This window comes from Acanthisitta chloris, unplaced genomic scaffold (assembly GCF_000695815.1).
Source record: "Acanthisitta chloris isolate BGI_N310 unplaced genomic scaffold, ASM69581v1 scaffold10688, whole genome shotgun sequence".
Taxonomy (NCBI): Eukaryota; Metazoa; Chordata; class Aves; order Passeriformes; family Acanthisittidae; genus Acanthisitta; species Acanthisitta chloris.
In genome coordinates, this window is record NW_008685373.1 from 29,107 (window position 1) to 45,121 (window position 16,015).

The following is a 16,015-nucleotide window of genomic DNA, read 5'->3' on the forward strand; positions in this document are numbered from 1 at the left end:
CTGGGTAACTCAGCTAGCACGAATCCTCACGTGGAGGATTCCAGTTTGGAATCAGCACTCATCCCTCCATGGATGGAGGGACACGGGCGTGAAGCTGCTTCTCAGCAAGCTGAGCCCACACATCCACACACACTGCTCAGCTGCAGCCACATTCCTGCCCACCCCCTGACAGTCAGACCTTTTGCAATCTCTGGCAGCAAAGATGCTTGGATGAGGTTCAGGTTTTGTTTCTGCAGTTGAAGCTGCTCCTAGCAGCTCTGTCCCTGTCATCTCCCTCTCCAGCAGAACCACAAAGACTCACACACACTGCTGTGCTCAGGGGTTTTCCTGAGCCTTATTTCCATTTGGCTCAGGTCATAGGCTGAGGTTTCTTCTCCTCAGTAACAGACTTTAAACTACTATCCCCAATTCCCCCAGCGTCCCCGGCCTTTTATTGCATGCTCAGATTGCTCTGGCACTTCTGTAATACCTTCAGAGTTACTTCCATTCCCGTTCTGCTTAAGAGAGGAAAACCCAGTTGGATGCACTGTTGAGGAACTACTGAGGAAGGGAGAGGAAGGCAAAGGTGACTCATGTGTCATGAACCTTCAGCCTTTGGTCTTTTCTTATTAAGGCAAAAAAGCCACCACGTTTGATGTACATCATCCCTTTTCCCCAGAGGAGAAGTGCTCAGATCCACCAATTTCATGCTGGGCTCATTTCTGCTCTCAGCATTCCTCTCCCCTAAGAAAGGATCCTGCCTTATTTTGTTGATGCTACAAGATTGCAGTTTTGACACTTTTCAGCCAGCCAGCACATCATTGCTTTAATAAAAACCCAACCAAGACTTTACTGCTCAACTACAGATTGCTGCCTTTCGGATGCTGTCTGCATCAAAAGCAGGGGCTGTGCCAAGGGATGGAGGCAGCTGAAACAGCCTCTGGAAACCTATTTATTCCTGCAGGCTGGAGAAATGATCATCTAACTAGAGCCATCTCCGAGCTTGCAATGGATGGAGTCAAACAGTCACTAGATCAACTGGTGGGTTCTAAAAAAAACAGCTGAGCTGATACGGGTCTGGTGTGCTCTCCAAAAGCAGTGACCATGAAAAACAACATCATCACAGGCAGCACAGCTTTGATCAGCCTTAATGATTCTTCAGTATTAATGATTATGTGATTTTTATACACTTTCCTATTAGCAAGGAGAGAGGTGACACGGACGCAGGCAAAGCTTTTTGAAAGGAGCAGGAAGGGCAATGCCACCTGAGGCACAGCCCATTAGTGTGGTGTTCTGAGAGCAACACTAACAGGCTCGATTTAATTTGATGATATAATCAACAAAGCTTTTCATAATCTGCAGAGACAATGAGAAAAGTTGGATTCGCTCGAGCTAAACAGAGACAAAGAGACAATAAACTCCCAATTTTCTGGGATGATTAATTGAAGGGAAAAATATTGCTGGAATTGACAGAGCCTTTAATGTTTTTAGCACGTAAGGCTTTTAAATACATGAATTGCATCTGGGATTAGGCACATGCCTGAATCTTTGCTACAGCAGAGCTCGGGGTTGCTCAGCTTTCCTCCCTGTGTCTGACAAAGTGGAGGGCAAACCTCACTCCCCTGCTGCCTTGTCTTTGTGCCAGTTTAAACATTTGTTTTAAATATTCCCCTAACCCTCAGTATCTGAAGAACCTCAGGCTGTGTGTTTTGTACAAGGGTCTCGTCGATGTTTCCTTTCTTCTGCACCAGCTTTGAAGCAATTGCAGATGCACTGGCTGAGTCTTTTCCTGCAGCTATACCAAAGCCTATCGCAGTGGCAGGAGCAGCAGAGGCAGCTCCAATCTCATGAGGGTGATAAAAAGGCACCTCCTTCCCCTCCACAGCCTCAGAGAGCAATGAAGCATCAGCAATTTGCTGTGCCTGTCACTTGCCAGGACAGGGGACACCCAGGAAGGTCCCTGAGCCCATTGCATGTTACCTCTTTCCTTCCTGCTCAGACTTTGCTCCATCAGATCATGACAGAACTCGTGATACTACGTCCAACAGCTCTGATTATACTCAGCTGTCAAAAGCTGCTATACATATCCCAGCAGGTTCATTACAATTTACACACACCCATCTATAAAGGTGGTGATACTTGCTTGACATGCTGCTTGTTTTGAGAGATGTTAAAGAAATCATCACCTTTCCAGACCTACACATTATAATGGGAGGGATATAATCAAAGGGGAAGCAGCTTCAAAACGAACAGGCATCAAACCCCACTCTGTCACTTTTGACTCTTGCTGACACTCTGCTCTTTAAATTGCTGGTTTCAGCCTCATTGTACAAGCTCTGAAGGAGTTTTAAGTAGAAACCAAGAAACCCTCTAAAGAAACAGTCCTGATAGTACGCAGGGATCACAGAATCATAGAATCAGCCAGGTTGGAAAAGACCTCCAAGATCAGCAAGTCCAACCCTCCCATGGTTACCAGACCATGGCACTAAGTGCCACATCCAGTCTCAGCTTGAAAACCTCCAGGGATGGTGAATCCACCACCTCCCTGGGCAGCACATTCCAATGCCTGAGCACTCTCTCCATAAAAAATCTCTTCCTAATATCCAACCTAACCCTCCCCTGGCAGAGCTTGAGTCTGTGCCCTCTTGTCCTGCTGCTGGTTGCCTGGGAGAAGAGACCAATTCCCACCTGACTCCAACCTCCTTTCAGAATGGCTTTGAAGTGTGATTCCATGTTTGAGATTCCACCTGTCTCCACAAACTGTGTGCTATGAAAAGCTCCCCCTGATCCTGCTCCAAAACTGGCTTGGAGTGCAGGTACATCTCACTTGGGAGAGGCAAAGTCACTTTGGTGATGCCCAAAACAGAACATGGGTCTACTAGGCACAGCTCTGGATCCACAGCAGCTCCTACACTGCCCAGTGAGAGCCCAAGGCCATCCTGAATGGGAAGGAGGAACACACTACTGGGACCTCAGTGGAGTTTTGGGATGCTTGTCTGGGGGTATTTCTAACTGAAGGACTCATGGCAGCTCTTGTGACAGCAACTCCTGGAGTTTCACCCACGAGTGAATAGCAGTAGAGGAGAAGCAGCAGCTCCTGGTAGCAAGACAAAAGTTCATCTCTTCTTGAGCTGAAGGAGGGTCTGTACCACCCTGTAGCTTCTCTTTTGTGCACGAGAAGAATGGAGATATGAGTGTAGGCAACAAGGCTGCTCTGTTCCTGCTCCCACCCACCCAGAGGAGCAAACATCCCCCCTCCCAACTGCTGAATGGTGAACACAGCCACAGAGAGCACTAACAAACGTGACATTAATTAACATAATGCTTGTGAAAGGTGCTGAATGGAGCCTGCACGGAGAGCAGCTGCCACTGTACACACACCATGCCCCCACGGCTCAGAGGGAATGTGCTCCAGTGCCAGGCTGGGGGAACAAGGTCCTTCATGGGATGGGAATTCCTGGCAGTGCTCTCTCTAAACCCCCCAGATAAAGCCTGCAGCAGCTTGTTCTGCTCTGGGGTAGATAATCTGAATAAGAAGGGCTCATCCTTTTCTCCTGTCCCTGCTGGCTCAAGGGTTCCTCAGAGCCACTTGCAGCAAGAGTACATAAGGTAAACACAATTCTGAAGGCTCATCAGGAGGTTTAACATGTGTCACTGTGCCAGAGGGGGAACTCTGTGAGAGACACATGCCAAAGAGACTCACAGGTACCAAAGCCTGCCAGGCCACTCTATCCCAGCTGAAACCAGGACAGCAGGGAGCTGCCAGCCAGGTGAGGGACAGCTCTCCCTGAGCACATGGCAGAGCACAGGGCACAAGGGAAGAGCTGCCACCACAGCCTGGGGCTTCCCTGACCCCAACACAAGGATCTGTATGGACTGTGAGCCCATGGATTACAGCCAAGAAGTGACAGGGATGTGGTCCTGAGCACAAGATGAACAAGGACTGGGAAGGGTGAGAAGCTCCAAGTCAGGTGAGTGAGGAACCTACAAATAACAGATGTGGGTCCCTGGCACAAGCACAAGGTTCATCCACCTGCACATGTCCCACAGCTCTGCTCTCCTCCAGTGTCCCAGCAAGGCAGGGTGTGGAGAACAGGGAGCAGCTTTCTTCTGGACACACTTTACAGGAAGGCCATGAGGGCTGATCAAAGGTGGAGAGTACCTGCCCTACCACCTGCCAAACATGTAAGGGCTAATTAAGGCTTGAAAAGCACTGCAAAGCACCAAGCAGGGACTAAGTAGAACTGGTAACAATCACAACTGCTGCTCTGTCTGTGAGCTTCCTTTTAGCTACCCATTATCTGCAAATCAAACCCACCAATTTAGGCAGAACCAGGCCAAGCTAACATGCCAGCACCAGGTACACAAGAGAAACTGCACATCTGATCATTAGTAGAGCAGTAAGAGTTGATCCCTGACTTGCTGAAGCTTTCATGAGCCACCAAATCCACGTGTGAAATTCAACTGATGTGAACTGTGCTGTGTGAAGGGTTGTAAACCTGAGCAGATGCACAGTGTCAACTCCCCCATTAGAAAGGCCCAGGGGACAAGATAACAAGTTTTTAGGAAGGAAGATGACCTAGGGAGCAAAAGACAAAGTGTTCACACCAAAAAACCTGCCTTTCATCTGGAGACTGTGACATTACCCTGGGTTCAGCTCTCCTTCAGGCTTTTTTTGTGGGAGCTGCACAGAACAGCAGACAGACACGACAGAGAAAGCCACAACTTTTCATATAGCTTTTTGCAGCCAAGGTCAAACCCCTCAGCTTGAAAGAGCCTCAGCCTCCACCCTCTGCACCCTGAACAGCCAGCTGAGAGGAACAGCACTGGGGAGATCCCTCCAACAGCAACTGCATGACTGAGGAATGAGCAGGAAAGGACAAAAATTAGGGAAGGCAAGGGGAGAGGGACAGAACCAGGCTATGAAGAAAGAAAAATGAAAAACAAAGAGACTGCAGAGCACTTGCTAGAGCATCCAGGATATTTTCAATGCGTTCCCTTGGCACCAGAAAATAGATCGTGGGTTTTGCTGTGCTCAGAAAATGGTTTGTCTTCCCCTGCTCTGTCAGATCAAACGCTGAAGTGCTGCCCCTAAGAGAGGAAATCCATCAGCCCTCTGGGCCCTGGAGGCTCAGCCTCCTGCCACCTTTCCAGCCCATCCAGCTGCAGTGGACACGAAGCCCCATGGCATTGCTTCCAGGCTGCTCTAACCAGGTGACAGTGACTCACTGACAAGAGGAGAGACAACAGTTCGGCAACAGAGTGACTCACTGGGAACAAAGCACATTCATTTACCTTCACTCTGCCTCCCAGGGCTGTATCAAGCAGGATGCACAATACCAGGGCCAAAGAGAAGGGATGGGCAGTGCAGCAGCTTAGGTTCCAGGACCTCTCTCCAGAATCTCACAGCACACCCCTCCACGCTCTCCCTACCAGCTCACACAGCTCTGGTTCTTCTTTCTGGCTTTTCCAGCTCCATCCCTACCTTATGAGCATCACTTTTCAGGGTCAAAGAGCACCCCTTGATCAAAATCAGTTTTGTGGTGGCTGTGAGGGCTTTCTGCTTTGTTTTGGTGGGAGTTTTTTTGTGGGAATTTATTCAGGCTCAGGAATTTTGCCCCAAATGAAATACTTCTTTGGGGTGAGGTATCTACAGGTTGGGGATCTATGTGTTCATGTCCAGACTCATCACACAGAACTGCACCTGCCTCTCCCAACAGCTAAATAAGTGGCCCAACCCCAGGGCATATCCAGCCTCCAGAGCTTAGCAAATGTTTGATTTTTCCAAAGTGGAGCAGCTGTGATGGGAGGGACAGAGAGCATCGCCTTCCCTCACTCCCCTCTTCCCAAAATAGCCAACTTGGAGTACCACAGTCCAGATATGAGACTTGAAGGGCTCCCAGCTGCAAGTCTGTCCCTTGAGAGCCTTAAAAAAAAGCCACAAAAGTGATGCTTCAGCAAACAAGTAGCTAAGAGTGGGGTCTGTAATAGCCCTTTTCCTGAGCAAGGAGAAAAGCTCTGCCTGAATCCATCAACCACTCTGTGCCTGGGGAGCCACTGAGCACGAGGGCTCACAGATGTGAGTCCTGCCATGCCCACACATCACACACAGTGGGCAGTTTCCATGTCTCAACTCCCCCAGCTCTGCTGTCGAGGTGCAAGGAACAACAGTGATGAATTCAGAGTGTGCCCAGATGCGCCTTCGGAAAGCTGGAAATGGTGCAAGGATTCCCAAGCAGCAGCAGATGGGAGTATCTTCACCAGTATCTTCACCAGCTTTCCAACACTACCTCCCTGGTGTCAGGCTTTAGCTCGAATAAAATTCTTCTTCCATAGAATCATAGAATGGTTTGGGTTGGAAGGGACCTACAACACCATCCAGTTCCACCCACCACGGGCAGGGACATCTTCCACTAGAAGGTTCCTTGTGCCATGTCACCTGTGTTTAGCACCACACACCCCTCTATGGCTATAAATTTTCTGACCCAGAGATGGATGGAAGCCCAAACTAAGAATTTTTTGCCCCAGAGATGGATGGAAGCCCAAACTAACCTCAGCAACAGTCCCACTCAGCAGGCAGTGCCAAAGCACTGGAGCAAGCAGAGAGGTTGGGGAATATCATCTCTTAAATACACGGAGACTCAGCCCCAGGGGGCTTAGTCCTGCCATTTGGCAAACAAACCTTATGAAGTTTCTCAGTGAACAGAAACCAAATCCTTCGTTTTCAACAAAGCCATTTAAAATCTGTACAGTAATGCATTGTGCCAATGCTTCAAATGAACAGCATAAGTCATTAGGAAGATATCAGACTTAATCTTGCATACAGCAGGACTGTTTAAATGCTACAGAACAGAGAGTTTCAAATAGCTTTTTGCTAACTTTAATAACTGAGTTTACAATTGAAAAGCAAGAGCAGAAGGAGGAGGAATTTAGATCAGTGCAATGTAAACCCAGATCAAAAATGAAAGGTCTTGACTCCCACTGTTCTTATGTCAAATCATATTTGTCAAAACAAAAATTAGTGCTGAAACCTTGTTTGGAATAAAAATTAGGATGCAGTTTCTATGAAACATGACGAACTTGTTAACTGTTGAGGCACAAAAGGCTCTGGTTGTTACTGGTTATTTATCTTCCCCTCTTGGGGTGCAAGGCCAAACAAGAACTAAAAACACCAAGGTCCCTTCCTCTGCTTCAGCTGTTCTGAAGGCTTCAAACGACTGAAGTGGCTTTGATTAACACCAGTGCCTTGTTAAACCTGGAGCCTGAAAAGCAACCATCTCTGAGTGCTGCTTCCCTTGTTCCTTTTGGTTCTTTTGCTCACTGACAGTGCTTGGATACCAGCCTGAACTTCTGACATTCCTGCAGAGAAGCCTGGGAGCAGGCTGGGACCACGTCACCAGACAGCTTCTGGGTGGTGGCAAACTGTCAGGTTCTGGGAGAAATCCACACAGAGACGTTTTCCACAGCTCAGAATTATCTTGGCAACAAAGTAAACTGTGAAAAATCACTGTACAGCGTCTTGAAAAAAAATCTGCCTTGCAGCGAGGATTTGCCATTCCCTTCTGCGGAGAGCTCTGGGGCAGAATGAATGTTTGGGAGTCTGGAAGTCCTGAGATAGGATCTGGGTTTAGGCCAGAGCACCCTGCCTGCCTTGGGCCATAGATTCTTCAGCCAGCAAAAGAGCAGGAGGCATTTTCCTCCAAATTTGAAAAGAAAGTAAGTATAAATAAAGAGAAGGTGTTGGTCAGAGAAATAAAGAGATGAAAATCCACGTTCAGGGACACTTCAGACACTGACCAAAGCTTTAGCCTGTTCTGCTCAGCAGAGTTACAGCAAGACACCAGACAGCAAGGCACAGGTTACCCCTCTGACCCCAAGAGCAGCCCCTTGTGCACTGCCCTGTCCCACGTCAGCAGCTGTGTCACCACCTCTGCTGATCCCCTCAACTTATCCCCATCCTCTGCCCTGGCCTTTCTGCCTCTGCTCACCCCAAGCACTCATCTTCCCTCTGGAATGGTGCTGCTGGCCCTGCAGACACACTCCCTCCACTTTATTCCTTTACTTTTCCCTTCAGAACTATCCTCCAGCACAGACACCTTGCACCAGACACCAGCACTGGAAGACACACTCCAGTTCCAGGAGATATTCTCCAGTAGAAATGCAATCTGCTCACACCAGATCAACCCAGGACAGAGCTGGAACTCTTTGTTCAGCTTACACAAGTGAAACAGAAAATCCAAACTAGGAAATGGCTTACAGGACTTTTCAGGAAGGAAGAGAATATCTCAGTTAAGCTTTCCCAATCCTCTCCTTACAGCCCAGTCCTTCTGGTACCTACGTGCTGCAGATGATCCTGCAAAGCCAGAAGAGCCAACCTGAGCTCCAGCCCTGCCACGGGGCCTTATTTATTGAGGTTTCAGTCTGTGAACCTGACAGCTGTAACATCGAGTAACTTCATTCCCTTTATTTAAGGTAAACTAAACAAATTACCTCTGAGCAGCAAAGTAGCAGCAGAGAGAGATAAAGGGGACAAAGAAGTAGTCCAAGAATTAGAAAAGATCTATTTCTTTTTTTTATCAGCACATTCTCCTGCAGACTGAAAAAAACCCCAAAGTCCATTAGCTTTTGAGCAACCTCATTTTTCCTTTGCTTTCCAAATAAATTACTGCATCTACACTTCAGGGACCTCATTAGAAAACAGTTCATGGCCAAGGTTTTTTTCCTATTTTCTTTATATTCATCTTCACACTCCTCTTCAGCAGGTATTGGTCAAAAGGTCACCCCCTAAGCACTCTCCACCCCACGTGTGCTCCCTGATATACAGCAAAACCCACCTGACAGAACTCTTGGCCTCCAGTGGGTCACAGGCAATCCCTGCTCAATCCATGGAGGTCTTACCAAGCTCCCACAGATCCCAACAAAACCTCTCCCTGATTTCAATTTAGGTTGATGGGCCACACCTGATCTCCTGACAGACTGAACCCTGGGAGCTAGAAGGATGCTGGTCCTGGCTACCAATCTCTTCAGCTATCCTGATCCTGAAGATGTGAATTTTCATGCAGTTCTGGAAGAAATCCTTAGTGGACCCATCAGAATTCTATGCATTTACCACACACAGGATATCACTCAAGACCATGCTGAGGTTACTCTATAGACTTCATGCCTAAACCAACTCAAACCCTAGTCCTGTACACTGCAGGGTGGGTAACATCATACTTGGCCCAACGAAGCAAAGGTCAACGTGCTGATCATTCCCTGAAAAGATGCTTAGGAGCAGGAGAGCAACTAATCCTGGAGCACGTGGCTTGGAAGAAGCAGAGCTTATGGTACATCAGCCCATGCAGAGACTAAAGGCAACACCACGCGGAAAGATCCATCTGCCAACAAGGAGGAGCCACCCACACCTAAAAACAAGGAAATTTTGAAGACTGGCATTAGGGAAATGACCCAAACATCTGGCTCACAAAGACAGCTCAGTCTGGTTTTTGTTGTCAACAGGAGTGATCTTCTGAGTTCCTGGGAAGTGCTAATGAATCCCAGTTCCACTGCACCACACAATGGTGTCAGCATATGTGCTGCACATTAGGCAAACGTGGCATCGCAGAGAAGCATCTTGAAGTGTTGGCTTTTAGGCTGCTATGATCAAATTTCATACAGAATGTGTTCCAGCTGGAGAAGAAACAGCGTGGTTTTTTTTTTTGGCTTACAAACCACTCATGTTTTTCAAATATCAATTTCCCCAGAAGAATTAAGTCTATCGTTCAAACCGAACCAGCAGTGGCAGCTCTGCCCTGAGCCAGTGATGGGTGAAAGGCACAAAAAGAGAGCTCATGCTCATTTAGGAATGTGGCAAAGTAGGCAGTGTCTGGGGGAGAGCAGGCTGGGGGGAGCAGGTTAGTAATATTCTTATTATGCACTGGGAAAAAAAGAAAGGTTCTCGGCATCGAAACGAATTGCTCGTCGCAGCAACAGCCTTCAGATCATTCTTCCTTCAGTGGAAGGGGAGAGGAGACACATGATAAGCACCTATTGCCAACTGATTCCTAAGTATTTAATACTTGGCAGCAGCTCCCCAGTGTAATCCTCTTTTCCCCAGTTTCTCCAACCATCCTTCATCATTTAGTGATCCTCCAACAACAGGCACCGGCCCGGCACTGCACGACTCCAACCCTCCTGGAGCTCCAATCAAACTGTGTCTGTTTGAAAGTGTCACAGAGGGGGAAGCAGTTTGACAGAGCCTCGGCAACACAATCCTTGATAGAGCAGAGATACTGCAAATCCACTCTCCACGTGTATCCAATCTGTCTCCCATGACACACAGACTCTATTGCAGGCAGACTACGTCGGCTACGGAGAGCTCAGCAGAAAATTGAAAGTGATAATCATTCAAATGCTCCTTTGGGAAAGAGGTTTTCTCCTTTTTTCGGGGAGTGGGGCTCAGATGTCGGCAAGGCAGAGGTAATTACTTCTGACAAAGATGGGTAATTTGAGACAAGGAGCAATTCTGGGAGGAACAGTTCAAGAAGGTTAAGCAGAAGACAACAGCAGTGATTCTGGTGGGGCGAAATACTGCTGGTGTCGCCTCTTCTGGAGGGGTGAAATTAATTTTAGAGTGGGTAAAGGGAATGTGATTAAGATACTATTTACTGCTCCTTCACATACCTCCTCGAAGACTTGCATCATTTAATGTGAGAGGCCCCAACAGGCCTATTAAAACAAACACACACGTCCGACCTGCAACTATTATCCATGGTCTCTGAGAGACACAGGTAGCAGCTAATGAGCAGAGACTGCTGATTCACCTTAGAATTCGAAGGAGAGACACTTGGTTGTACTAATCAGGAAGAAGGTGCCCTTCTATCTTCCAAACACACTCCCCCAAAAGTGCCTGTGGCAGATGTGTTATGACAGCACAGCAGAGAGATGCAGCCTGGAACTCTCAGCAGTGTTTTTCCCCCAGCACACAGGATCCACTCTGGATGGGCTCTGCAGCACAGACACTGCCTTCAAGTTTGGGTTATAAAACTGCTCAGCCCTGATGTGGTTTTATCGACAGCCCAGAGGAGCAAACGTCACCTCCCAGAAATGATCTGGTCCTTAACACAAGTGCAGTTGTGAGCGTCGAATTCAGAGACAGAGGAATGAAACTCAAATTCACAGGATTAATTGTGCTGTTCAGTATGGAATAGAGCAGAGCTGCTGGCCTGGACACCTGCTGAGCCCTCCAGTTACTGCTCACGAGCTCAGCTAAAAACCCTAATAATCAGCGATGAAAGAACCTAAATACATTTTATTTGTGAACGCGGTGGGTCAGGAGAATGCAAATGGTCCATTACCATGTCTCAGCTGATGAGCAGGAACACATTAAACCCTGGTAACTCCATCCCTTGGGACCATCTGTCCGTGTTCTTCCCTTTCTCTCCCATATTGTTCAAGTCACACCAAGACGACCCCGGCTGAAAGCCTCCAAATGCTCTCCAGTATGTCGCTTGACAGGACTAGATATCAAAATAATCTTAGCAAATTGGGAAAATAGTCTGAAACAACCAGGATGCAATTCAATAAGGACACGGAGCGTATTTCAGCCTGAGGGAAGAACAACGAACCATGAAGCATAAGGAATAAATTTTTAGGCAGCTCTGTGCTGAGAACCACACGCGGCCGCGGCGCTCGGGGACTCAGCTCTGCTCAACACTGCTGGAATGCTGAGAAAAGGAGCAAATCCCACCTCAGCACGAGCAAACAACGTGTGGCACAGACAAGAAAAGGCTCCTGCACTCCTCTCTGAGCTGGCAAAGCCTCGGCCAGGACACACGGTCCCACTTCCAGCAGCATTTAGCACATCTGGAGACTTCAGAGGGAAGCTCTGAGGAGGAGGAGGAGGGCAAGGAATTCGACCTACAATTACAGCTGGGAAGGTCTGGGGCTGCTCAGCCTTGAGGGGAGAAGACTGAAAGAAACTTGACAACAGTTTGCAAAGGCACAGAGAGATGCTGCAGAGAAAAAGATGGTAAAACCATTCTCCTCATCCGCGGGGAGAGGCCAAGAAGTCACAGCTTAACTCTCTGCAGGAGAGAGAGGTCAGACACCAGAACAAGTTTTAAAGCTGTAGGGCACTGGAGCAGAATGCTTGCCATGACTTTCCAACACGGGGCAGCCCAGGGATGCCTTGGGAAGGGAAGGACTCAATGACCTCTCCCTGTTCCCTTTGTATTCTGTGGTTTCTCACTAAGATGAATGAGAATTGCAGGTCTGCAAAAAGCCTCGTGAAGATGCCCCTTGGAGAAGTGATTCTGAGGGAAGGAAGTGCTCCATAAAATGCTTCCCCTGATGGTTTGATTCACTGCAAACCTCCAAAGCTACCTTAGTGACAGAGAACATCACAGCTACAATTTGGGATGTACACAGAAGTCAGGAAATTAAAAATGCTGGTTCCCACAGCAACCAGGATGCAGCCTGCCAAGAGACAGGGAATGTTCTAGCCTAGTCAAAAGGTGTTAATTCTAATGCCTGAAGGCGACTTCCCCTTCCAGATGCCTGGAAAAGGCTTTGGAGAAGTTCATGCAAGCTCCATGCACTCATGTATGGCAAAAACTTGATCCTCAGTTACTCTGCTCCTGAATTTTCTGCTGGTGCTCCCAGGACACAGCTCAGTTTGGAAATGAGGATGAAACAGAGGAGTCAAGGCTGGGAGGACCATGATGGGAATGCTGCAATCCCAGGTCACTCTGAACATCAGAACTCACACCATTTGTGCCTCCTCACCCTCCAGCTCTGTCAGGAAATGATATCCCAATGTGATCATGTCTTTGGAGAAAAGCCCCATGATGAGAAACAGGTGTCACTTAGGTGTTTCAATGCCTGTTTGCATCAGAGCAGTGAATTTTGGGTATGTTGAAACTGGGAGGAAATAACCTCTGCCTTAAAGGTTTCTCTTCAAACACCTTCATTTTCCTGCACTGAGCTTTTTCTCCTTTTTCTTAGCCTTTTGGGACCTGCATATAAAAGTGTGTTAGGGTGCAGGAGTGTTTTTGAGAATAAAACATCAGAAGAAGGATGAACCATTTTAGAAAGTCCAAAAAAATCCTCCTGTGTTTCACAGTGATGCCTCAAGCAAAGGCTAAAGGATTTTCTTGAACTTCCAAAAAATCCTCTCTAGAGACAAAGAGCAATCCTGAGAGGCTAAAAGAGAGTATTTTTTGAAAAGCACAAAGGTCTTCAAATGACAAATGCCAACCACAACATTCAGAGCACACAGATCCAGCCTTGGCCCCGTGACAAGTCTGAGACTTGATGTCCTATGGGATGATGTTAAACCCACTGATTAAGTGAGATCAGGGATTTCTCTTGCCCCAAAAGGCAGAAGAGATGAAAAAAAAAAATACTGGAAACAAGTACCTGGAGAAATTACAGAGAAGGAAATTCTGTAGCAGGAGCCATTCGGAATGTGATCTCATGTAGGTGAACAGAAAAATGTCAAAATCTACTACTAATCCAGATGAATATCCAATGAGATACATAATGAGGGTGGCAAGAAACTTCAGCAGCAGCAGCACAAAATGGTATGATAAAGCAGTCAAATTCTAAATGTGAAATCTAACACAGCAAAGCCACTTTAGAACCTGCCTAATCTCTTCAGAAGTTTCAAGAGTGCAAAACTGAGTGAATTCACACCAAAGTGGGTTTTTTTGCTGCACAGTTTCTAGCTCCCCATCTCCTCTGAATAAACAAGGGAAAGCTAAATACAGAGGGATAAAGATAAGAAATCCACAAGTCTCAAGATCTTTCCAACATTAAAAGGCATAGCTAAAAGCATGTTTTTAAAATAATCTTCATCTTGCTCTGCTTTTTTGTGCAGTTTCTGGCAGTGCCTCTCTGCAGGTGGATTTGTGTCTGCAACCTCCACCTGACAGGAGGTTGGATTCAGGTGCAGTTTGGTCTCTCTTCTCAGGTAACAAGTGACAGGACAAGAGGAAACAGCCTCAAGTTGTGCCAGGGGAGGTTTACTTAGATATTAGGGAAAATCTCTGCAAGGAAAAGGTTGTCAAGTATTGGCACAGACAGGGAATTGGAGTCATCACCTCTGGAAGTGGTGAAAAAACATGTGGATGTGGCACTTGAGGACGTGGCTGAGTGGGGAACTTGGTGGTGGTGCTAGTGGATGGTTGGACTTGATGATCTTAAAGGTCTTTTCCAACCTTAATGATTCCATAAGTCTGTGATTCTAACAGAAATTATGTAAAGCACCTGATTGCAAACATCATGCTTAATGAAGCAACTGGTCCTCAGCATTTCTGAAACACAAATTCTGACTCAAGCAGAGGTACCTGTGCAGGAGCTTCCAGCCTGGTACTTAACTCCCTCCAGAAAGAATCCCAGACTGGTTTGGGCTGGGAGAGACCTTAAAGCTCATCTCATTCCACCCCTTGCCATGGGCAGGAACACCTTCCACCAGAGCAGGTTGCTCCATCCAACAAATCTGTTCTGTGTTATCCCCAAGCTGACACAGAGCAGGGCTGTGAAGGTCCTTGGAGTGGATTTCGGATGTTACTTCAAGCCAGTTTGGAAGTGCCAAACCTCCAACTCAGCTTTTGCTGTAGAGTTGCCACCAAAGCCTCCATAATCCAGAGCTGAATCTGTGAGCAGTCCAACTACACCCACTCTCAGCTGGCTGCCTTTTAATCACACGCTCAATATCTCTGAAGATTAGACAATTATTTCCGCATAATTAGTGTCCAGAATGAGGCACAAACAACATCCCTAACAGGGTGCTTAAAAAAATACATATATGTAAAAAAAAAAATAAAATAGAGAAGACAAAAATCTTCAAGCCAAGCTCAGTGTGTATGGAAATACAACCCCCAGAGCCTGAAAAAAAAAAGGATAAAACAGCTACAGCCTGATTGTTCCCTGTCTGCATGGTAACAGAGCTGCTCACGTGTGGCTTCCTCCACTGTGTTCCACTCCTCAGGCCCCACACAACACTCTCCAGTCACAACAACTCAACACAGTTTTCTCTCCTTTTCTGCTTTCGTTTGCTACTTTAGTGGCTGTTTTTCTGTTTTGTGTTTTGTTTCCTTCTCCTCCATTTTGCTGCGCAAAGCAGTTCTGCCAAATCCCAAGACACTCTCTCCTACTTTTAGGCCTCATTAAACTCAAAACTGTGTTCAGGGTCAATGGAAGGTTCACGAAGCTCATGAGGAAGCTGAGATGATTAATGGCTTTGCACTGAGATCATGTGAAGCTTGCCCAGTTTCCTGCTAAGGACAGGCTGAGACCAAACCTGCTCTGTCCAGTCTTCACAGCTGTCCTGGTATCCACAGGGCTCAGCACAAACAGACAGACCCTGGAACACTCACATCTGGGCTCTGCATCTCGGGCCAAGGTTGTTCTCCACTCAATCTTCCTCTCTGAGCTGCTTCTTTGTTTGCTAAGATGTAAATCTCAGCTGAGGGGAGATGAATCCTATCAGCTCTGCTCAGCCCCAGAACTGTAGCAGGATGTTCTGACTCTGAATGGGGTAAAACAGCTTGAAAAGTGTCCTATTTGCAAAGCTACCAGTGGTAAATGGAAAAAGCTGCTTTTGGTGCTGAAATGATGCTGAAACCAGTCTGATGCTGCAACCAGTCTGACTCATTAACCTCAAAGTTAAACATCCTGAGAGTGAGATGAAGATAGGGTAAAACTGGGAAAGGAACAAACAAATGATACTACTGATAACTTACCCAAAGCTGCTGAGCTGACCCAGCCTGGAGACATTTGTCAATCACTTTATTACTATAAAAGCCCAGTCCCAAATTTTAAAGGTAGGGTCTTCTAACATACCCTCGGAGTGTGAAGATTCCTCCCTTGAGTGGGGACACCCCTCAAGGTTACTCCTCAAGGCTGAGCCAAAGAGATTTGCCCCTAGTCACTGGTTTGGGTGATTAACATCAATCTCTACTTAATTGGTTTTACTGCTTTAATCCAATTGCTTTAATATTGCTTCAATATTGCTCTATAATAGTCATTATAGCTTCTATATTGTGTAGTAAAT